This window comes from Gracilinanus agilis, chromosome X (genome assembly GCF_016433145.1).
Source record: "Gracilinanus agilis isolate LMUSP501 chromosome X, AgileGrace, whole genome shotgun sequence".
Lineage (NCBI taxonomy): Eukaryota > Metazoa > Chordata > Mammalia > Didelphimorphia > Didelphidae > Gracilinanus > Gracilinanus agilis.
In genome coordinates, this window is record NC_058136.1 from 48,592,713 (window position 1) to 48,616,364 (window position 23,652).

A 23,652-nucleotide genomic window follows, 5' to 3' on the forward strand; every position below is an offset into this window, starting at 1 on the left:
AGACCTCCAGGAACTGATGCAGAGCGAAAGGAGCAGAGCCAGAAGAACATTGTACACAGAGACTGATATATTATGGTAAAATCGAATGTAATGGACTTCTGTACCAGCAGCAGTGCAATGACACAGGACAGCTCTGAGGGATTTATGGAAAAGACGCTACCCACATTCAGAGGAAGGACTGCAGGAGAGGAAACATATAAGAAAAACAACTGCTTGAACGCATGGGTTGAGGCGGACATGATTGGGGATGTAGACTCGAAACTACCACACCAATGCAACTACCAACAATTTGGAAATAGCTTTTGATCAATGACACATGATAAAACCAGTGGAAATGTGCATCGGCCATGGGTGGGGGGGGTACGGGGGGTGAAGGGGAAAGTAGGAGCATGAATCATGTAACCATGTTAAAAATGATTAGTAATAAATGTTTAAAAAATTTAAAAATAAGATTTAGTGGATAATTACAAGAGGTCATAGCAAAAAAATAGCTAAATAAACTTTGGTTATTGTTTACTCTTTAAAAAAAACCCATCATGTGATCCATCATCCATCCCCACTATTGTCCCATATCTGTCCTCCCTTTTGTGGTTAAATTCTTTGAGGAAGCTGTTAATACTTTCTCTCCTCTCTTCTTTCTATAATCTGCTTATGATCTCATCATTCAGCTGAGACTGTTCTGTCCCAAGTCAGGAAAGATCTCTCAATCATCAAATCCAATCACCTTTTCTCATTCCTAATCTTTGGTTCTTCTGCAACTTTTGGTACTGTAGATCACCTTCTTCTCCTGGGTACTTTTCTCTAGGCTTTCATGACTGATCTTTTGGTTCTCTTCCTACTTATCTGACTGCTTCCACTGATTGTGGATGTGTCCCAGTGTTCCATGCTGGGCCTTTTCTCTTCTTCCTCTTTTAGACTTTACTTGGTGATTTCATCCAGTCTGACAGATTCAATTATCATTTCTATGTTCTTTGTTCTCAAATCTACTTTTCCAACTCTAATTTCTTTCCTGACTTCCTGTCTCCCCAGCAGCCTATTGGATATCTTGAACTGGATTCAATAGGCATCTTACATTCAACATCTCCCATATGAAAATCATTATCTTTTCCTTTCCTAATTTTTTAAATTATTCTTGAAGGTACCAACATCCTCCCAGTCATCATGCTTGTACACTAAGTTTTATCCTTGATTCCTCATTCTTTCTCACCCTGACCCCCATATCCAATCTGTTGCCAAGTTATGTCAATTCTATTTTTGTAATCTCTCTCACATATGCCTTCTCTTCTGTGTCACTTCCACTACGGTATTGCAGGTGTTCATCACCTTCTGCCTGTTAGTATAGTCTGTTGCTTGATCTCCCTGTCTTGTCTCTCCCCATTCTAGTCTTTCTTCTTTTCACCTATCAGTTACTTTCCTAAAGCACAAGTCTCCCTGTGTAACCCCCTATTCAATAAATTCCAGTGCCTGGTCATTACCTACAGGATCAGATATTAAAGCCTCTTTTGCTTTTAAAGACTTTCATAGCCTATGCCCTTCTTACCTTTTAGTCTTCTTCTACCCTATTCTCTTCACCACCTCCATGACCCCTATTTTGAAATTCAGTGACACCAGCCTCTGTGATCTTCTTCATGGAAGACACATTTGGGGTTCTCTTCCTCATCATCTGCATCTCCTGTCTTCCCTGGAGACTTTCAAGTTCATACTAAAATTCCACCTTCTGCTAGAAGCCTTTCCCAATCTCCCTTCTATCTATTTATTACCCTCAGTTTATCCTGTATATATTTTGTTAGTGCCTGGTTGTTTGCATATTGTTATTGTCTCACATCAGACTGTGAGCTCCTTGAGGGCAGGAACTAGGTGGAGTTTGCCTTTATTTTTATCCTCAGTGCTTAATAAAAATTTGTTGACTAACAACTTTCTAACCAAATAAACAGATAGCATCACTTTCTGGAATAAGTAGTTTCTCAGCATGGGTTTTTGCTAAACATTGTGGAAAGTATTGCCATTTCACTGGGAGGTCTGGAAGGGGAACATTGGATTATAAACTCCTTGAGGACAGGGACTATATTCCTTTTTCTTATTTGTATTCTGAGTGTTTAATACAATCACTGGTTCATAATGGGTTACATAATAAATATTTATCAAATTGAATTGAGCACCTTGGTAGCTTCTACTAGGCAAAAAAAAAATTATGGACTGCCAGAGTCACTGGCCTCTGAGTCCCCTTATATTTAGAGCTAGAAGGAAACTGGGAGCTTTTCTAGACCAGTTTATTTGACAAGTGAGGAAATTGAGCCCCACATAGGGTAAGTAACTTGCCTGAAGTCACACAGACTGTGGATAAAGAGCTGGGATATGAATCTTGGTCCTCTGAGTGCTGATCTTTGTTCCTCATCACCCTTCCTAATGCTAGGAAGGCTTTTTAGCTTACAATAGTAAGGTTAGAAGAAAAATCATTGCAGCAGGGGCTCCCAGAGTATAGATGGGGCATTGGTGATGTTAAGAAGTTCAAGGGCTCTAGCATTTGAGACTAAAGGGATTATTGGGACGGGACCTCCAACTGTTTCCAACATCAAATAAAACTGACCTAAAGGTTTTGTTGTGAGATCAAATGAGGTAATGCATGTCAGTGGATTATAAAAGTTTTAGTTTTTAATGTGAAAGGCCCACACACATGAAGGCAATGGACTGTAGGGACCATATCTTTTTGTTTAATAAAACAAAATTATGAAACCTCCTTAGTCTGAATATAGACACATAGAAGGAAAAGCTTAGCTCATTCCTTATCCACTGCTATTTGTTTTGTCTGGAAGAAATGATTTGTCATCTCAAAATTGACTTTTATGGCCAAGTGAATAAATATCACTAATTAATTTGAGGCCCAGGAAAAAGAATTTGGATGTCTTATAACATTATCTTTTCTCTATAATTTCTTATAATTTGAGAATTATTGAACTACCTGAAAGCCATGAATAAGAAAAAAAAACTTTGGACATCATATAAAAGAAAATATCAAAGATAACTGCCCAGAGATCCTCAAACAAGAAAATGAAATTGAATGAATTCACAGTTCACCTCCAGAAAGAAATCCTCAAATGACAACTTTCATGGATGTAATAGCTAAATTCAAGAACTACCAAAACAAGGAGAAAATACTTTAAACAGGCAGTAAGAAAGCATTCAAATACCATGGAGCTACAATTAGGATCACACAGGACCTAGTGGTTTCTACATTAAAGGATTGAAAAGCATGGAATATGATATTCAGGAAGGCAAAAAATTTGGGTTTACAAACCAGAGTCACCTATCCAGCAAAAATGAATATATTCTTTTGGGGGAAAAATGGGCATTCAATAAGATAGATTTCCAAGCATTCCTGAGAAATAAGCCAGACTTAACAAAAAATTTGAAATCGAAACATTAGACACAAGAGAAGTCCAAAAAGGTAAATAAGAAAGAGAAAATTTAAGGGACTCATTAAGGACAAAATGTTTATATGTCTACATGGAAAGAGGATATCTGTAATTCTCAAAAATTATTCTTAGTAGTAGAGAAGATAGAAGGAATTTACTCAGAAAGAGAGTGGGGAAATAAGGTGATTATGATATGGTATATATATAATGATATATGATGATATTATGTGTATATAAATGCAATGATGAGACAACATGTATGTATAATATGATATGTATGCATATGAATGATATGTAAAAAACTCAAGGGGTGAGAGAGTTGCACTGAGAGAAAAGAGAAGGGAGAGATAGAATGGGGTAAATTATATAGCATAAAGAAGTGTGAAAAATCATTATAGAGAGGGGAGGATAAGGATGGTGATGGGCAATGCTTAAACTTTACTCTCATATTAACTGGCTCAGACACAGAAAAACAAGTATACTCAGTGGGGTGTAGAATTTTATCTTACCCTACAGAGAAGTAAAATGGGAATAAGACAAGGGATAGGGGAGGTAATTGGAGAGAGGGGAACTGGAAGGGGTGACAAAAAGCATACTGGTGAGGAGGAACAGAGTGAAAGGGAATAGAGCAAGATCTAAAGGGGATAATATGATGGAGGTCAATATACAGTAATCATAATGCTGAATGTAAATGGGATGAACTCACTCATAAAATGGAAATGGATAACATAGTAGATTAAAAACCAGAATCCTACTCTATGTTGTCTACAAGAAACACATTTGAGGTAGGGTGACACACACAGATGCAAGGTAAAAGGCTGGAGCAGAATTTATTATGCATCATCTAAAGAAAAAAAGCAGGAGTAGCAATCATGATATCAGACAAATCTAAAGTAGAAATTGATCTGATTAAAAGAGATAGTTCCACAATATTGCATGTTTTCTTGTTTCTGCTTATTTCACTTTGCATCAGTTCATATAGGTCTTTCTAGCTCTTTCTAAAATCATCCCGTTCATCATTTATAGCAAATAGTATTCCATCACCATCACATACCACAATTTGTTTAGCCATTCCCCAGTTGAGGGATCTCCCTTTAGTTTCCAATTCTTTGCCACCACAAAGAGAGCTGCTATAAATATTTTTATACAAACAGATCTTTTTCCATTTTTCTATCTCTTTGGGACATAGACCTATTAGTGGTATTACTAGATCAAAGGGCATGCATTCTTTTATAGCCCTTTGGGCATAATTCCAAATTGCCCTCTAGAATGCTTAGATCAGTTCACAACTCTGCCAGCAATGCATTAGTGTCCCAATTTTGTCGCATCCCCTGTGACATCTACCACTTTCTTTTACTGACATATTGGGCAATCTGATAAGTGTGAGGTGGTACCCCAGAGTTGTTTTAATTTGCATTTCTTGAATCAAGAGAGATTTACAACATTTTTTCATATGATTTTTAAAAAACCCTTACCTTCTCTCTTAGAATCAATACTGTGTATTGGTTCCAAGGCAGAAGAGTGGTAAGTACTAGGCAATGGGGATTAAATAACTTGCCCAGGGTCACACAGCTAGGAAGTGTCTGAGGCCAGATTTGAACCTAGGACCTCTTGTCTCTAGTACTGACTCTAAATCCACTGAGCTACCCAGATGTCCCCTTTGTCATATAATTATTGATAATTTTGATTTCTTCATCTGAAAACTTCTTAATTATATCCTTTGACCATGTGTCAACTGAGGAATGACTTGGGTTCTTATAAATTTCACTTAGGTCTTTATACGTTTGAGAAACTAGATCTTTACCAGAGAAATTTGTTATAAAATTTTTTTCCCAGTTGGTTGTTTCCCTTCTAATCTTGGTTGCATTGGGATTTTTGTACAAAAACTTTTTAATATAATCAAATATTCATTTTATATCTTATAATATTTGCTATTTCTTTTTGGTCATAAATTCTTCCATTCTTTATATATCTGACAGGCAAACTATTCTATGTTCTCCTAATTTACTTTTAATATCACTCTTTATATTTGTATCATATATACATTTTGACCTTATCTTGGGTGTGAGATATTGATCTAAACCTAATTTTTGCATTACTATTTTCCAATTTTATCAACAGTTTTTATCAGATAGTGAATTCCTATCTCAAAAGCTGGGATCTTTGGGTTTATCAAACAATAGATGGCTGATGTCTTTCCCCCTTAATCTATTTTTTAGCCAGTGCTAGATTGTTTTGATGATTTCTGCTTTATAATACAATTTAAGATCTGTTACCACTAGGCCACCATCCTTCACTTTTTTTCCAGTAGTTCCCTTGATATTCTTAATTTTTTGTTCTTCCAGATGAATTTTGTTATTATTTTTTCTAGTTATATAAAATAGTTTTTGGTAGTTTGATTGGTATGGCACGTAATACATATATTAATTAAGGTAGGATGATCATTTTATCATATTAACTCATCATACCCATGAGCAATTAATGTTTTTCCAATTGTTTAGATATTACTTCATTTGCGTGAAAAGTGTTTTATAGTTGTGTTCCTATAATTCCTGTGTTTGTCTTGGCAAGTAGATTCCCAAGCATTTTACATTGTCTAGAGTATTACTGAATGGAATTTCTCTTTCTAACTCTTGCTGTAGGGCTTTGATGGAAATAAATAGAAATGCCAATGATTTATATAGGTTTTCTTTGACTTTGTATCATGCAACTTTGCTAAATGTATTGTTCCAACTAGTTTTTTAGCTGATTTACTAGGATTCTCAAAGTATAGCATCATAACATCTGTGAAGAGTAATAGTTTAGTTTCCTTATGGCCATCTTTAATTCCTACAATTTTCTTCTCTTATTCCTAACGCTAGCATTTCTAGTATAATATTAAATAATAGTGTTGAATAAGCATGCTTGCTTGAGTCCTGATTTTATTGAGAGTGCTTCTAATTTATCCTCATTGTATGATACTTGCTGATGGTTTTAAATAAATACTCCTTATTTTTTTTTGTTTTTTTTTAAACCCTTAACTTCAATGTAATGGCTCCTAGGTGGAAGAGTGGTAAGAGTGGGCAATGGGGGTCAAGTGACTTGCCCAGGGTCATACAGCTGGGAAGTGTCTGAGGCCGGATTTGAACCTAGGACCTCCCGTCTCTAGGCCTGACTCTCAATCCACTGAGCTACTCAGCTGCCCCCAATACTACTTATTTTTAAGGAAAGTCCTTTTATTCCTAGGATTTCTAGGGTTTTCAGTAGAAATGGGTATTGTATTTTTTCAAAGGCTTTTTCTGCATTTATTGAGATAATCATGTGATTTCTCATTTTGATTATTGATATGGTAAATTATGCTGATAGTTTTCCTAATATTAAACCATCCTTGCATTCCTGGCATAAATCTGACCTGATCATAGTTAATAATCCTTGTGATATGTTGTTGTAGTCTCTTTGCTAGTATTTTATTTTTGCATCAATGTTCATTAAGGAAATTGGTATGTAATTTTCTTTCTCTGTTTTTGGTGTTCCTCGCTTAGTTATCAGCACCATATTTATATTATAAAAAGAATTTTGTAGGACAACTTCTTTGCTTATTTTGCCAAATAGTTCGTATAATAATGGGATTAATTTTTCTTTAAGTATTTGATAGAATTCACTTATGAATCAATCTGGCCTTGGGAATTTTTTCTTGGGGAGTTCATGGATGGCTTACTCAATTTCTTTTTCTGATAATGTTTAAGTATTATATTTCCACTTCTGTTAATCTAGGCAATTTACATTTTTGTAAACATTCATCCATTTTACCTAGATGCTCAGATTTGTTGTCATATAATTGAGCAAAATAACTCCTAATGATTGCTTTGATTTCCTCTATATTAGAGGTGAACTCATACTTTTCATTTTTCATACTGGTAATTTGATTCTCTTCTTTCTTTTTTAAATCAAATTAACCATTTCTCTATCTATTTTATGTGGGTCTTTTTTTTTCATAGAACTAGCTCCTTGTCTTATTTGTTTGTCCAACAGTTCTTTTAATTTCAATTTTATTAATTTCTCCTTTGATTTTTAGGATTTCCAATTTAGTCTTTAATTGAGGATTTTTAATTTGTTCTTTTTCGAGTTTTTTTTTAGTTGCATGCCCAATTCATTGACCTGCTTTTCTCTATTTTATTGATATTCGCCCCTGAGTACTGTTTTGGCTATATCCCATAAACTTTGATATGTTGTCTCCTTATTGTCTTTCTGTTCAATGAAAGCAATGATTGTTTCTTTGATTTGTTCTTTGACTCACCCATTTTGAATAATTAGTTTATTTGGTTTCTAACAAAATTTTAATTGGCTTTCTATGAACCCTTAATGATTATAATTTTTATTGCATTATGATCTGAAAAAGTTGCATCTATTATTTCTGCTTTTCTGCATTTGGTTGTGAAGTTTTTATGCCCTAGAATATGGCCAATTTTTGTATTTGTCTTATGTGCTAGTGCAAAGAAGGTATATTCCTTTTTATCCCTATTCAATTTTCTCCAGATATGAAATGAATCAAACTTTTCTAAAATTTCATTTACTTCTTTTACTTTTTTCTTATTATTTATTTTTTGGTTAGATTTATCTAGATTCTGATACAGGAAACCTGAAGTCCCCCTCTAGTATAGTTTTACTATCTATTTGCTCCTTAAGCATCTTTAGTTTCTTCTTTAAAAATCTGGAGTCTATACCATTTGGTGCATATATGTTAAGAACTGATATTACTTCATTGTCTATATTCCTTTTTATCAAGATGTAATTACTTTCCTTATCTTTTTTCATCAGCTCTATTTTTGTTTTAGCTTTGTCTGAGATCTTGATTGTGACTCCTGCTTTTTTTTTGTCTCAGTTGACGCAGGAAGCCATCAAAGTTAATGATGTTGACATCGTCTCTTAAGAACTATGAAACTCGCAGAGCAGGTGACAGAAGGATGGTAATTCCACTCAGATTCCCCTCTGTGACTCTTTTCTCACTAACATTCCCCTTTATTGGAATTATTGTAATCAATATCCTTACTCAGCCCCAGGGAAACACAGAAAACCAATATAGGCTAATAGCAGAGCCCACACAGGCCCCTCACAAACTCCTAAGTAAACCCCACATTTATATGTTATGATACAGAAACTTCCCCTGAAACTACTCCACAACAAACTAGCAAATAGTGAGTTAATGTTAAAGATTTAAAAACTGTAACTTAGGTTCCCATACACAGGCGGCTGCAAAAGCAGGCCAGAATAGTCTCCAAGTTTCCCTGCTCCCTGGTCCCTGATTCGGTACAGAACACATAAAAGAACAATGAAATGATAAATGGAGTAATCGTCTCCTGTACTTTCCCACCACTGTAGCCCAAGAGATATGTCAAACAAACCTTGAAAAATATCAAAAGTTATTGGAAAATGAAAAGTATGACTTAATAAATTGTCTCCAAGAAAAGATGTATGGTGGGAATGGAATTCATGCCAACATGTATGTAATCCTAAGAAAATGGTATAAAAATTAAAATCAGCAGATGGCAGATCAGAACAGCTTTCTGCAAGCTTACTACATCTCTTACTGTTCTCTTTCACACTTCGCTTAACTGTCTCACCCCCGAAATTACCTAGACTGCTGGGCAGGTTCCTGGCAAGTTGAAGTTCAATAGATCCTGCTCCATCCCTTTACCTTTACTCTGTGTGTGTCTACTTGCCTCAAATGGCTTTCTTATAAACGACATATGGTAGGATTCTGTTTTTTAATGTACTCTGCTATCTGCTTCCATTTTATGGGCAAGTTAATCCCATTAACATTCATAGTTATGATTACCATCTGTGTATTCACCATCATACTGATTTTCTCTTTTAATCCTTCTCTTTTTGCTGTCATTCTTTTCTTCCACACCAGTGTTTTGCTTTTAATCACGCCCCCATTCTCCCCTTCTTTATATTATTCCACTCCCCCCCACCCTTCTTATTCCCCTTCTACTTCTCTATAGGGTATGATAGCATTATATCCCATTGAATCTCTCTTCTTCCTTCTTTGAGCTGATTCCAATGAGAGTAATGTTTAAGTATTACCTGTCACCACCCTCATCCTCCCTTCTACTAGGATACTTTTTTTTTCTCTTGCCTCTTTATGTGGTACAATTTACCTCATTTTACTTCTCTCTTCCCATTTCTCTTAGTACAATCTTATTTTTTCTCCCCTTGATTTTCTTTTGCATATCATCCTAAATAGCTTACTACTACAACCTCTGTCTATGTATAATTCTTCTATCTACAATGATAATGATACAAGAGTTTTAAGAATCATAAATACCATTTTTCATATAGGTATATAAATAATTTGATCTTATTTAGGCTTTAAAATTTTTCTTTTTCTTATTTGCCTCTTTATACTTCTCTTGAATTTTGTATTTGGACTAGTTCTTCTAGCCAGTATAGATTCAGGACCATATCCAGAATCATGAGTCCTTTTACCTAATAGGAAAGAAAAGACCTTGAAAAGAACTGTGAGTCACAGCAAAGATGAACACAATAAAGGTAGTGGAGAAAGTATTATTGATAAATGGCTTGTGTTTGACAAGTCAATCTCTCCACTCATGTATAAGAAATTGGAATTAATGAGAAGGAATAAAAAAGAAAACAAAAAGCCAACCGTGATTGGATTATGTGATTTTTGCTAAAACTCAGTCTCATTTCAAAACTAAAATGTATTATTTTAAACTGTGACCTAAAAGTTTCTAGCATTGTGAGGAAATGTCAATATCATGTTCTTCATTTTAAAACACCATTTATATCATGAGACCAAGACTCCTCAAATGGGGCATGATATCTCCTTGGGAGCCTGGAAAGTTATACTGTTAATAAGAAAGGAAATGTTTATATAGGAAGGACAATAGGAATATTTCCATTATTGATATGTATGTTGCAAAGACTATAGAAAAATTTCTCAGGCTAATGTCACTCAAACAGGGAACAACAATTAGCACATTCATGACCAATTAGGGACCAATTTACATGTCTATTGTTGATTCAAAGCACCTGTTAGTATAAATTGAGTTTCCTTCTTTATTGTACAATCATTATTGGTTGCCAGTAAAGGAAAAAAATGGAGGTCTGTAATTTATAGAAACTCTGAAGTGACAATGACCCAAGTGGGCATCTAATCTAGCCCTGACCTGCAGCCCTTCTCCATCTTTCCCTGACACTGGACCTGCTGCAATGGGGAGCATTGCTGGAAGACTCTAGCTGTTGGAATTCTGCTCTTGTCTGAACCTACCAGTTGTTTCCCTTCTCAAGGCCTCAGTTTCTTCATCTATTTAGATTTTCAATCTAAAGGGAAAGAAATTTAGCTAGATAACTTCTGATGTTCCTTTCAGTACTTCTGAATTTACTAACTACTCTGATCATCATTTCTGCTCCTGGATATCTCTCATTTCTAGGAAGCCCTTCCTTTACTTTAAATGAAAATCTGAACCATTTTACCTTCTAATCTCTATTCAAAGTCCTGCTTGCTGGGACTGACCAGAAGAAGTCTAATCTCTTTCCACATTTTAATTAGGAATATGTGGAAATACACCCCTATTTCTTAGGAAAGACCTACTTTCAGTCATTATCACAGAATCATGCCTCAGATTTTTCAGGGTATGACTTTAAGCTAATAACTAATTTTTTTTTCTTCATGATGAGACTACAAACAAGACCTTAATTATAAACATCAGCCCAGGTGGCAAGGTATAGAACATCTTCACATTAGTGATCTAACTGTGACATTGAGTATTCTTTGCTACCCAGGAAGTAGAGGATTTACTATACTACAGAAGACTGGCAGGATGTTAGGAACTAATTTATTACCTCCCCTTTGTCTTGAGTGTCACCTTCACCCTTCCAATAAGACATGCACTTTTAGTGTTTTTTTTCAATAGCACACATTACTAGAGGTTTTGATATATTATTAGGTCATTGAGGACAAAGATGATTTTGTTTTTATCTTTGCACCCCCAGGTTCCCTGTGTAAGAAATAAAATTAATATGAAAAGATAGCTTTAGAATTATTATGGGTTTTTAAAGATTTATTAGTAGCCAATAGAAAATTAAGCCATGTGCCATTCTGGCTTAGTCAGTTTAAAAGATGCATGCTGCTACCTCCTCTCCCCATGGTGGATTGGACGCCAAGAGAGCAAAGTGAGCAAAAGAGGAAATGCAAGTTCAGCCACTCAATTTTATTCTCCTGTCTACATCATCATGTAAATATCTACTTCATCATGTAACAACAGGAATCCAGTAGGCTCATGAGAAATGTAGTTCAAGGACCCCAAAATTTCCAATAACACCTGAAAAACTTGAGCCTTAGTGTTTATTGAATGGAAATTGAGCTGAATTCGTTGGTATCTATCCCAGACTTTCAGTTACCAGGATGTATTTGCAAGATGTTTGGACAGGATTAAGGTGGCAATCTGTGGCTGCTACAGAGAATAAAGCTAACTGACTCATATAGGAATTATACTCATGATCCTATCCTCATTAATTCTAGACCCCAACCAATTTTAATTAACCAATGATGAGTAATGCATTAATTTTCAAGCCAGCAAGAGTCCTCTTGGCTCTATTTTTAAAAATACAGCATTTAGTTCTTAAATTCTGATTACAACGCTCAGTTGCATAAATGTCAGTGGGGAGTTTACCTGTTTGCTTTTCATTTTCTGTGAAAGAGGTGCATAGTGGCCTTGGCATATTTACATTGTCTTTGCCTGAGCTTAAATGATCTCTTTCTCCTGGGCTTAAATTTGCATCTGGACAAACAATTTTCCAACTTCTTCAAAAAACTGTATGAAGTTCACTTTTCAACTGAATCATTAGCCTGAGACAGATGATTCTCAAGGTATTTGCCTCGTGCCATATTGAGATGCCTGTTACAGAACTATGCAGCTTCCTAGACAGAAAACCTAGCTATATATTTTTGTTATCTGTATCTGTAAGATCCTTGAGGGTAGGGACTCATTTATTTTTCTTTTCTTTTTTAAATTTGTTTTTTTTCATTTAACAAAAAGTATATTTTCTCTCCTTTCCACCCATGGGGCAGTGGGGGTATGTGTGTGGCAGAAACCCTCATGACAAATATGCATAGTCAAGCAAAACAAATTTTCACATTGACCTTGTCCAAAAAAATCTGTCTCAAGCTCAGGAGAGGGGGTAGATAGTAGCAGTAAAAGCTAAAACCTCACTGAAATCCTTCCAAAACAATCTATAAACAAAACGTCAAAATGACAGGAGTCAAAGACCAATAGCAAAACAGAATGAGGATGCTCTCCTGTTGAATGCAACTTGAAATATAAAGTCAGTTTTCATGGGATAAGGGGGAAATGGAAGCAAAACTGCCCATAGAGGAGCACTGACCAACCTCCCACCCACATCCCCGCTTACTACACCAGGTTCCAAGCCTATGCATAAGCCAACCTTGAGATCATCAAAAAGGAATTTAAAAATCAAATAAGACAGGTGAAAGAAAAATGGGGAAAAGAAATGAGGGTAATGCAAACAGAAAATAACATATTAAAAAGCAAAATTGGTCAAGTGGAAAAAGAGGCACAAAAATCTAATGAAGAAAAGAGTTTCATGAAAGGTAGAATGGACCAAATAGAAAAGAAGGATCAAAAGGTCAAGAATGAAATTCATTCTTTAAAAATGACAATTGGGCCAATAGAAGCTAATGACTTCATAAGACATCAAGAAACAATAAAAGAAAATTAAAAGAGTAAAAAGATAGAAGAAAATATTAACTATCTCATTGAAAAAAATAACTGACACAGAAAATAGATCCAGAAGAGACAACTTAAGACTTACTGGACTGCCTGAAAGTCATGCTAAAAAAATCCTAGATACCATATTACAAGAAATTATTTAAGAAAACTGCACTGATATTCTATAACAAGAGAGTAAAATAGAGATTGAAAGAATCTACAGATCATCTCCTACAATAAATCTCCAAATGACAACTTCCAGGAATTTCATAGCCAAGTTCAAGAGCTCACAGGCCAAAGAGAAAATACTTCAAGAATCCAAAAAGAAACAATTTACATATTATGGAGCCCCAGTCATTATTCCACAGGATCTGGTAGTTTCCACACTGAAGGATTGGAAGGTTTACAATACGATATTCCAAAAAAAATCTGTCACAATCTGCATCCTTACTCTATCACCTCTGATGGAAGCATTTCATTGTACTCTTTAAATTCCCAGCATTTAGCAAATACTTGGAAATAAAAAGGATACTAAGTGATTTTTAAATTTAAAATGTATCCTGTGCATCTGTCTTTGATGTACATTGAGCTAAAACCTGAATGAATTTAATTCAACAAACATCTACTAAGCATCTTTAATAAAGGCTAGCATTTATAGCACTTGTATTATTTTTTCTTAACCCATGAAGTTTTGCAAAGCTCTGTACAAATATTTCTTCATTGTATCTTTACAGTAACCCTGCAGAATAAATGGTATTATTATCTTCATTTTATAGTTGAGAAAATTAGGTAGAGGTTAAATAACTTGCTCAGGCTCACACAGTTGGTATATATCTAAGACAGGTTTAGAACTCAGGTATTCCCAGCATCTTTATCCACTAAAACACCTGGTTGCATTTATGATGTTCTTTGCTAGGCTTGAGTAAACTAAGATAGGATAAGAACTGGCATCTGTCCTCAAGGAGCTTAGTCTTAAACTCAAGAAATTTAATAAGACCTTATTTCCCATATCTCTCACCAAACTCCATATGTTCCAGAAATGATTACAATCTTTTTCACTTTCTTTTCCACCAAGAGTCACAACTGCATCTCTGGCTCTTCAGTAAAGTAATGAAATGTCATTTGTTGCCTAAGAAACTGGTGATGTCAGACATATGGTTATTTTTCCTGCTAAACTTCTTTCTTTCCACTCTAGTCACAGGTCTCTTACAATTAATCTTTTAACAAAAATGGAAATATCTGTTGTTGATTTTTATAGACTGAACGGTCAAGACATTATTTACATAAAAAGAAGGAATAAAAAACAGTCACCAAAATCCTGTGATTTCAATGGGATTTGGAGGAAGGTTAATAAAGTTGTCTGATTGAAGGTATCTTCTAATCTTGGTGATGCCTGCCATAGCCTACTGCTTAAAAATATTGGTAATTATTGTTATTATAGGTCATCAACCTCAGGGTTGATAACACTAGTGATTTTCAACTGATTGCCATGAACTGAACGTAGCAGAGGTAACATTTGTTATCTGATCCATGACCACTATAACCCCATGTCAAATGTGAAATGTATACTGGATTAACATGGGACATATTTAGCTCTTTTTGCTAGAATTATTGGGGCACATTTTTCCTTTAAAAACATTTTAGGGACTTCTGGGTTAAGATGGCTGCAGAGTAGAAGCAGCATGCTTAATCTCTCCTAAACCACATACACATGATTCCTCAAAAGGACACAAAAACCAAGTCCAGATGAACAAAGGGACCCCACAATAGGGTGCAGTATTGAAGGTACGTGGGATTTGGGCATTTCCATGCAATAAAGTGGTAAAATAGCTCTCATTAAAACTCAAGCTGATCAGCACCCCCCTGCCCCGACACCACCTACAGTGCCTAAGCCAGTGCACAAGAGTTAGAGCAAACTTGGGGAAATCATTAAATTCTTGGCAGCTACCTGGGATTACCAGAGCCTGCTTCTGAGAGGAGCAAGACTTAAGACCCCAAGAGGCTAAAAAACATGTACTTTGAACACAGACCCATTCCTACTGAAAATACTAGAAAGTATAGGAATAGAAGGACCTTTCCTAAAAATAATAAACAGTATATATCTAAAACCATCAACAAGCATCTTATGCAATGGGGATAAATTAGAAGCATTCCCAATAAGATCAGGAATGAAACAAGGATGACCATTATCATCTCTATTATTTAACTCTGTACTGGAAACACTAGCAGTAGCAGTTAGAGAAGAAAAAGAATGTGAAGTTATTAAAATAGTTAATGAGGAGATCAAGCTATCACTCTTTGCAGATGATATGATGGTCTACTTAAAAAATCCTAGAGAATCAACTAAAAAGTTAGTGGAAATAATCAACATCTTGAGCAAAGTTGCAGGATGCAAAATAAACCCACACAAATAATCAGCATTCCTATATATTTCCAACACATCGCAGCAGGAAGAGATAGAAAGAGAAACACCATTTAAAATCACCCTAGACAATATAAAATACTTAGGAATCTATCTGCCAAGACAAACACAGGAATTATACAAACACAACTATGAAACCCTTTCCACACAATTAAAATTTCCACCCCCTCCCTTTTTATTCCCCATCTTATTATTTTTTTAACTATTATTTTTTTAATTATTATTTTCTTATTTTTTAAACATTTTTAAATATTCATTTTTAACATGTTTACATGCTTCATGCCCCTACTTTCCCCTTCACCCCCCACTCTCCCCCCACCCATGGCTGACACGCATTTCCACTGGTTGTAACATGTGTCATCAATCAAGACCTATTTCCAAATTGTTGATAGTTGGATTGGTGAGGTAGTTTCGAGTCCACATCCCCAATTATGTCCACCCCAACTCATGAGTTCAAGCAATTGTTTATCTTCTATGTTTCCTCTCCTGCAGTCCTTCCTCTGAATGTGGGTAGTATTCTTTACCATAAATCCCTCAGAGCTGTCTTGTGTCATTGCATTGTTGCTGGTACAGAAGTCCATTACATTCAATTTTACCACAGTATATCAGTCTCTGTGTACAGTGTTCTTCTGGCTCTGCTCCTTTCGCCCTGCATCAGTTCTTGGAGGTCTTTCCAGTTCACCTGGAACTCCTCCAGTTTATTATTCCTTTGAGCACAGTAGTATTCCATCACCCGCATATACCACAGTTTGTTCAGCCATTCCCCAATTGAAGGACATACCCTCCTTTTCCAGTTCTTTGCCACCACAAAAAGCGCAGCTATAAATATTTTCGTACAAGTCTATTTATCTATGATCTCTTTGGGGGTACAAACACAACAATGGTATGGCTGGATCAAAGGGTAGGCAATCTTTTATAGCCCTTTGAGCATAGTTCCAAATTGCCAGCCAGAATGGCTGGATCAGTTCACAGCTCCACCAGCAATGCATTAATGTCCCAATTTTGTCACATCCCCTCCAACATTCATCACTCTCCCCTTCTTTCATTTGAGCCAATCTGCTAGGTGTGAGGTGATACCTCAGAGTTGTTTTGATTTGCATTTCTCTAATTATTAGAGACTTGGAACACTTTCTCATGTGCTTATTGATACTTTTGATTTCTTTATCTGAAAATTGCCTATTCATGTCTCTTGCCCATTTATCAATTGGGGAATGGCTTGATTTTTTATACAATTGCTTTAACTACTTGTATATTTGAGTAATTAGACCCCTGTCAGAGTTTTTTGTTATAAAGATTTTTTCCCAATTTGTTGTTTCCCTTCTGATTTTGACTACATTGTCTTTATTTGTATAAAAGCTTTTAAGCTTAATATAATCAAAACCATTTAATTTACATTTTGTAATTTTCTCTAGCTCTTGCTTGGTTTTAAAATCTTTCCTTTCCCACAGATCTGACAGGTATACTATTTTGTGCTCACTTATTTATAGTTTCCCTATTTATATTCAAGTTGTTCACCCATTCTGAATTTACCTTGGTGTAGGGTGTGAGATGTTGATCTAAACCTAATCTCTCCTATATTGTTTTCCAATTTTCCCAGCAGTTTTTGTCAAATAGTGGATTCATGTCCCAAAAGTTGGGCTCTTTGGGTTTATCATACACTGTCTTGCAGACGTCATTAAACCCAAGTCTATTCCACTGTTGCTCCTCTCTATCTCTTAGCCAGTACCATATTGTTTTGATGACTGCTGCTTTATAGTATAATTTAATATCTGGTACTACTAGGCCCCCTTCCTTCACATTTTTTTTCATTATTTCTCTTGATATTCTTGATCTTTTGTTATTCCAAATGAAATTAGTTATAGTTTTTCCTAATTCAGTAAAGAAGTTTTTTTGTAATTTGATAGGTATGGCCCTAAATAGGTAAATTAATTTGGGTAGAATGTTCATTTTTATTATGTTAGCTTGTCCTATCCATGAGCAATCAATGGCTTTCCAATTGTAGAGCTCCAGTTTTATTTGTTTGGAAAGTGTTTTGTAGTTGTTTTCATATAATTCCTGTGTTTGTTTTGGTAGATAGATTCCCAAGTATTTTATATTGTCTAGGGTGATTTTAAATGGTGTTTCTCTTTCTACTTCTTGCTGCTCTAGTGTGTTGGAAATGTATAGAAATACTGATGATTTATGTGCATTTATTTTGAATCCTGCAACTTTGCTAAAGTTGTTGATTATTTCTACCAGCTTCTTAGTTGATTCTCTAGGATTTTTTAAGTAGACCATCATATCATCTGCAAAGAGTGATAGCTTAGTCTCCTCCTTGCCTATTATGATACCTTCAATTTCTTTTTCTTCTCTAATTGCTATTGCTAGTGTTTCTAGTACCATGTTGAATAATAGAGGTGATAATGGGCATCCTTGTTTCACTCCTGATCTTATTGGGGAGGCTTCTAATTTATCCCCATTGCATATAATGCTTGTTGATGGTTTTAGGTATATACTGTTTATTATTTTTAGGAAGGGTCCTTCTATTCCTATACTTTTCAGAGTTTTCAATAGGAATGGATGCTGTATTTTCTCAAAGGCTTTTTCAGCATCTATTGAGATAATCATGTGATTTTTGTTTGTTAGACTGTTGATATGGTCAATTATGTGGATGGTTTTCCTAATGTTGAACCTTCCTTGCATTCCTGGTATAAATCCCACCTGATCATGGTGGATAATCCTCTTGATCACTTGATAGTGTCTCTTTGCTAATATTCTATTTAAGATTTTTGCATCTATGTTCATTAGTGAGATTGGTCTATAGTTTTCTTTCTCTGTTTTTGGTCTACCTGGCTTTGGGATCAGTACCATATTTGTGTCATAGAAGGAATTTGGTAGGACTCCTTCTTTGCTTATCATATCAAATAATTTGTATAGTATTGGGATTAGTTGCTCTTTGAATGTCTGATAGAATTCACTTGTGAATCCATCAGGCCCTGGCGATTTTTTCTTAGGGAGTTCTTTGATGGCTTGATCAATTTCTATTTCTGATATGGGATTATTTAGGTATTCTATTTCTTCTGCTGTTAATCTAGGCAGTTTATATTTTTGTAAATATTCATCCATATCTCCTAAATTGTTATATTTGTTGCCGTATAATTGGGCGAAATAGTTCTTAATGATTGCCTTGATTTCCCATTCATTAGAGGTGAGGTCTCCTTTTTCATCTTTGATATTATCAATTTGGTTTTCTTCTTTCCTTTTTTTATTAGATTGACCAGTACTTTGTCTATTTTATCTGTTTTTTCAAAATACCAGCTTCTAGTCTTATTTATTAATTCAATAGTTCTTTTACTTTCGATTTTATTAATTTCTCCCTTAATTTTTAGTATTTCTAATTTAGTTTTCATCTGGGGGTTTTTAATTTGCTCACTTTCTATATTTTGAGCTGCATGCCCAATTCATTAATCTCTGCCCTCCTTAATTTGTTAATATATGCTCTCTAGGATATAAATTTCCCCCTGAGTACTGCCTTGGCTGCATCCCACAGAGTTTGGTAGGATATCTCATCATTGTCATTCTCTTCAATGAAATTGTTGATTGTTTCTATGATGTCTTCTTTGACAAATTGATTTTGGAGAATCATATTGTTTAATTTCCAATTGGTTTTTGATTTTCCTGTCCAGGTGCCCTTACTAATTATTATTTTTATTGCATTATGATCTGAGAAGGTTACATTTATCATATCTGCTCTTTTGCATTTGTTTGCAATGATTCTTTGCCTTATTACATGGTCAATCTTTGTGAATGTACCATGTGCAGCTAAAAAGAAGGTGTATTTCTTTTTGTCCCTATTTATTTTTTTCCACATATCCATTAAATCTATTTTTTCTAGGACTTCATTCACCTCTCTTACCTCTTTCTTATTTATTTTTTGGTTTGATTTATCTAGATCTGAAAGAGGAATATTTAGGTCTCCCACTAGTATGGTTTTACTATCTATTTCCTTCTTGAGCTCTGCCAGTTTCTCCTTTATGAATATGGATTCTATATCATTTGGTGCATATATATTGAGTAGTGTTATTTCCTCATTGTTTATACTGCCTTTAATCAGGATGTAATGACCTTCCCTGTCTTTTTTAATCTTTTTTTTTTTTTTTTTTTTTTTTTTTTTTATCATAATAGCCACTCCTGCCTTCTTTTTCTCATTTGACGCCCAAAAGATTTTGCTCAAGCCCTGAACCTTAAACTTGTGTAAGTCCACCCGCCTCATATGTGTTTCTTGTAGATAACATATGGTAGGATTTTGGTTTCTAATCCACTCTGCTATTTGCTTCCGTTTCATCCCATTCACATTCAGAATTATAATTATAAACTGTGCATTCGCTGACATTTTCATATCCTCCCCTATTCCTACCCCTTCTCCGTAAACTATTTCCTTTTAAACCAGTGGTTTGCTATTTAGACCCTATCCCTTATCCCATCCCTTGACTAACTTCCCTTTCTACCCCCTCCCTTATTATTCCCCTCTTTTTGTTTTTAGAGGCCTAATGAATTCCCTCCCCCTTCTTCTCCCCTCCCTTTTTTTTGACCTCCCCACTCCCTTGCTCCCCTTGGTTTATCCCTTCTGACTTTCTCAGTAGGGTTAGATAGAGTTTTATATCCCAATGGATAGTATAGCTACTCTTCCCTCTCCGGGTTGATTACACTGAGAGTAAGGTTTAAATATTACCTCTTAATGCTCTCTTCCTCTCCTTCTTATAATAGTATTTGTCCCCTCTCCTTCCCATGCCTTCTTTGTGTGTAATAGAATATCCTATTTTTCTTATTCACTCAAGTTTCTCTTGGTGTCCCCTACTAATCACCCCCCTCTTTCCCACCCCCATGTCATCTTAGACCATTTAGTATTCTGTCCTCTCCCTATGAATTATTCTTCTGATTGCTATAATAGTGAATACTATAATAGTGAATAGAGTTCACTACAGAGAATTATACATAACATTTCTCCACATAGGAATACAGATAATTAGATCTTACTGAGGCCCTTAAAAAGGCAAATTTAAAAACTATGAGTTTTCTTTCTTTCCCCTCTGTTTCTTATTTACCTTTTCATGTTTCTCTCGATTTTTATGGTCAGATATCAAACTTTCCATTTAACCCTGGTATTTTCTGTGCAAATACTTGGAAATCTTCATTTTGTTGAATGCCCATACTTTCCCCTGGAAATATATAGTCAATTTTGATGGGTAGTTGATCTGTGGTTGCAGGGCCAGTTCTCTTGCCTTTCTGAATATCATATTCCAAGTCTTGCGGTCTTTTAGCGTGGAGGCTGCCAGATCCTGTGTGATCCTGATTGGTGCTCCTTGATATTTGAATTGTCTCTTTCTGGCTTCTTGTAAGATTTTTTCTTTTACTTGGAAGCTCTTAAATTTGGCAATTATATTCCTGGGCATTGTGTTTTCTAAGTTGAGTGTCGAGGGTGATCTGTGGATCCTTTCAATGTCTATATTGCCCTCTTGTTGTAGGACTTCAGGGCAATTTTGCTGAATAGTTTCTTTTAGTATGGAGTCCAGGTTTCTATTAATTTCTGATTTTTCTGGAAGACCAATCATTCTCAAATTGTCTCTTCTAGACCGGTTTTCTTGGCCTGTCACTTTCTCATTGAGATATGTCATGTTTCCTTTTATTTTTTCAGTCTTTTGACTTTGTTTTATTTGTTCTTGTTGTCTTGAGAGATTATTAGCTTCTAATTGCTCAATTCTAGCCTTTAGGTACTGGTTTTCAGCTATAATCTTTTGGTTTTCGGCTATGATCTTTTGGTTTTCCTTTTCAATCTGGTCATTTCTGGTGTTCACTTTGCTTTTCAGTTCATTTGATTTCTGAGCCTCACTTTCCAATTGCAAAATTCTGCCTTTTCAGCTGTTATTTTCTTGCCTGATTTCCTTTTGAGCTATTTCCCATTTCTCTAACCAAATCTTTTCCATCTTTCTCGTCATCTCAGTTTTGAATTTTTCAAGAGCTTGTGACCAGTTTTCATTATTATTTTGGGAGGGTCCAGATGCTTGTTTGTTCTCCCCTTCTATTTGCTCGGTTGTCTGGATTTTCTCTGTGTAAAAGTTGTCGAGTGTTAAAGATTTCTTTTTCTTGTTAATCTTTCTCCTCTGAGCTTCCTGATTCTGGGTAGCCATTGTTATCCCAGCAGCTTCTCAGCTTTATCCTAGTGCTCAGGGTCTGTCTGCAGTCTTTTGGGTCCTGAGGTCTGAGTTCTGGTTTTTCTCAAGGTCAAGCCGCCTAGTGGACCCCCTTGCTTGGTCCTTTGCTGGAGGTTCCTTTACAAGTCTCAGGGAGCTGCTTCCACAGGCGTATATCCATCTGCACTGGTTCCCCACTCAGGGTTTCAGAGCCTTCGCTCATGCTCACGCACGTGCCTGTGTCTGCCTCCACCCACGCCTCTGCCTGTGTCCGTTCTCTGAGCCCGTGCTCTGCGCCCACGTTCAGAGTCCGTGCGCGTTCTTTAGCTTTTTGGGGTCCTAAATCTTGCTGCTCTCAGGAACAGGCCCTGGAGCTGCCAATGACTCAATGGTTGCCCCAAACTTGCTTTATTTCTTTTTAGCTTGCTTTGGTGCTGTAGGTGGTGTGTGTGTGGAGGGGGTGGGGGGGGTTGGTTGCTCAGCCAGTAATTTAGTGAGAGCTGTTTCACCCCTTTATAGCATGGAAATGTCCTGATTCCACGTACCTTCCACACTGCGCCCTGTTGTGGGGTCCCTCCGTTTGACTGGGTTTGTTTTTCTGTCTCCTTGAGGAGTCTTATATGTTTTGGTCAGGAGAGGTTAAGAGCTGCTTTTTACTCTGCCGCCATCTTAACCCGGAAGCCCCCCTCTTATTATTTTTTAAGTCTTAATGAATTCCCTTCCCCCTTTCTTCCCCTCCCTTTATGAACTCCCTACCTCACTGCCCCCCTTGATTTATTCCTTCTGACTTTATCCATCACATAGGCATTTATTGATTATTCCTTGTTGTCACTAATGGTCGCTTACTTCCTTTTCTAGTCATTTATTTCTGTTAACTTAGAAAAAACACAGAACTATTAAATAGTCATAAAAGCCACTCTTTAATTAAGGGAAAGGGGGAACAGGTCTGATTAGGCCTCCACTCAGAGCAGCGCGCCACATGCCTTATGCAGAATCGAGGATTGAACTCTGCTTGCTCTGGTCCCTGACCCCCTGGGGGTGCCACCACTAGATGAGGACTCCTAGGAACAAAAGAAATTGGGGAACTTATATACCATTTGGGAAGATCCAGGGGCTGGGAAAGATGATTGACTTTACCAAACTGACAGGATACAATCAAGCCTGGGAAAGGAATCCTAGCCAGAGACTGGGGTATAAGGGAAGGGGCTACTTACAATGGATACTAAAGGATGGTCCCTGCCCAGGTGTGTCTTCCTGAGAACGGGTCCCTGATACAATGGGGAAGACTACCTAAGACAAAAGGGTATTTAGCATTTACCCTAGGGTCCATCATTCAGTCTGCAACTGCCAATCTGGAATTCCCTTCAGGGTGGATTCTCAGGAGAATGGGGAACAGGGAACAAGCACAAGCTTTGGGGGTCTCCAACCTAGAAGCTATTTCTAAAACTTGGGGTTCATCAGATCTCACTACGCCACAAGTTTGGGGTTGCTAGATTCCACATTGAGATTTCTTTGTTAACATATTTAATAATTCTTTTCCTTTGTGATTCTTCTTTGGTTACACACTTTAGCTTGTTCATACTCATGTATTTCTCCATTGTCCTTTGAGTGACTTGCAATTCCAATTATTCAAACTCTGTGATTCTATGACTCTATTCCAGATAGTATCACTAAGATGATATTCATTTTTAAAAGATGGAAATTTATTTCAAGGAAAGCATGGAGTCTTTGAAAGGTTCTATAATTTCACAAATACAGTGAGTCCTTCTAACTTCTTTATTTCAGGATATAGCTAATGGTCCAACAGCAAAGTTTATTTGGATTTGTATACTGATGGACCATCTTTACCAGCCATATGTCTATTGCAAAGCACAGTTTAGGAAGAAAGTATTCTGTGTCCACTTGGCTCTTCCTGC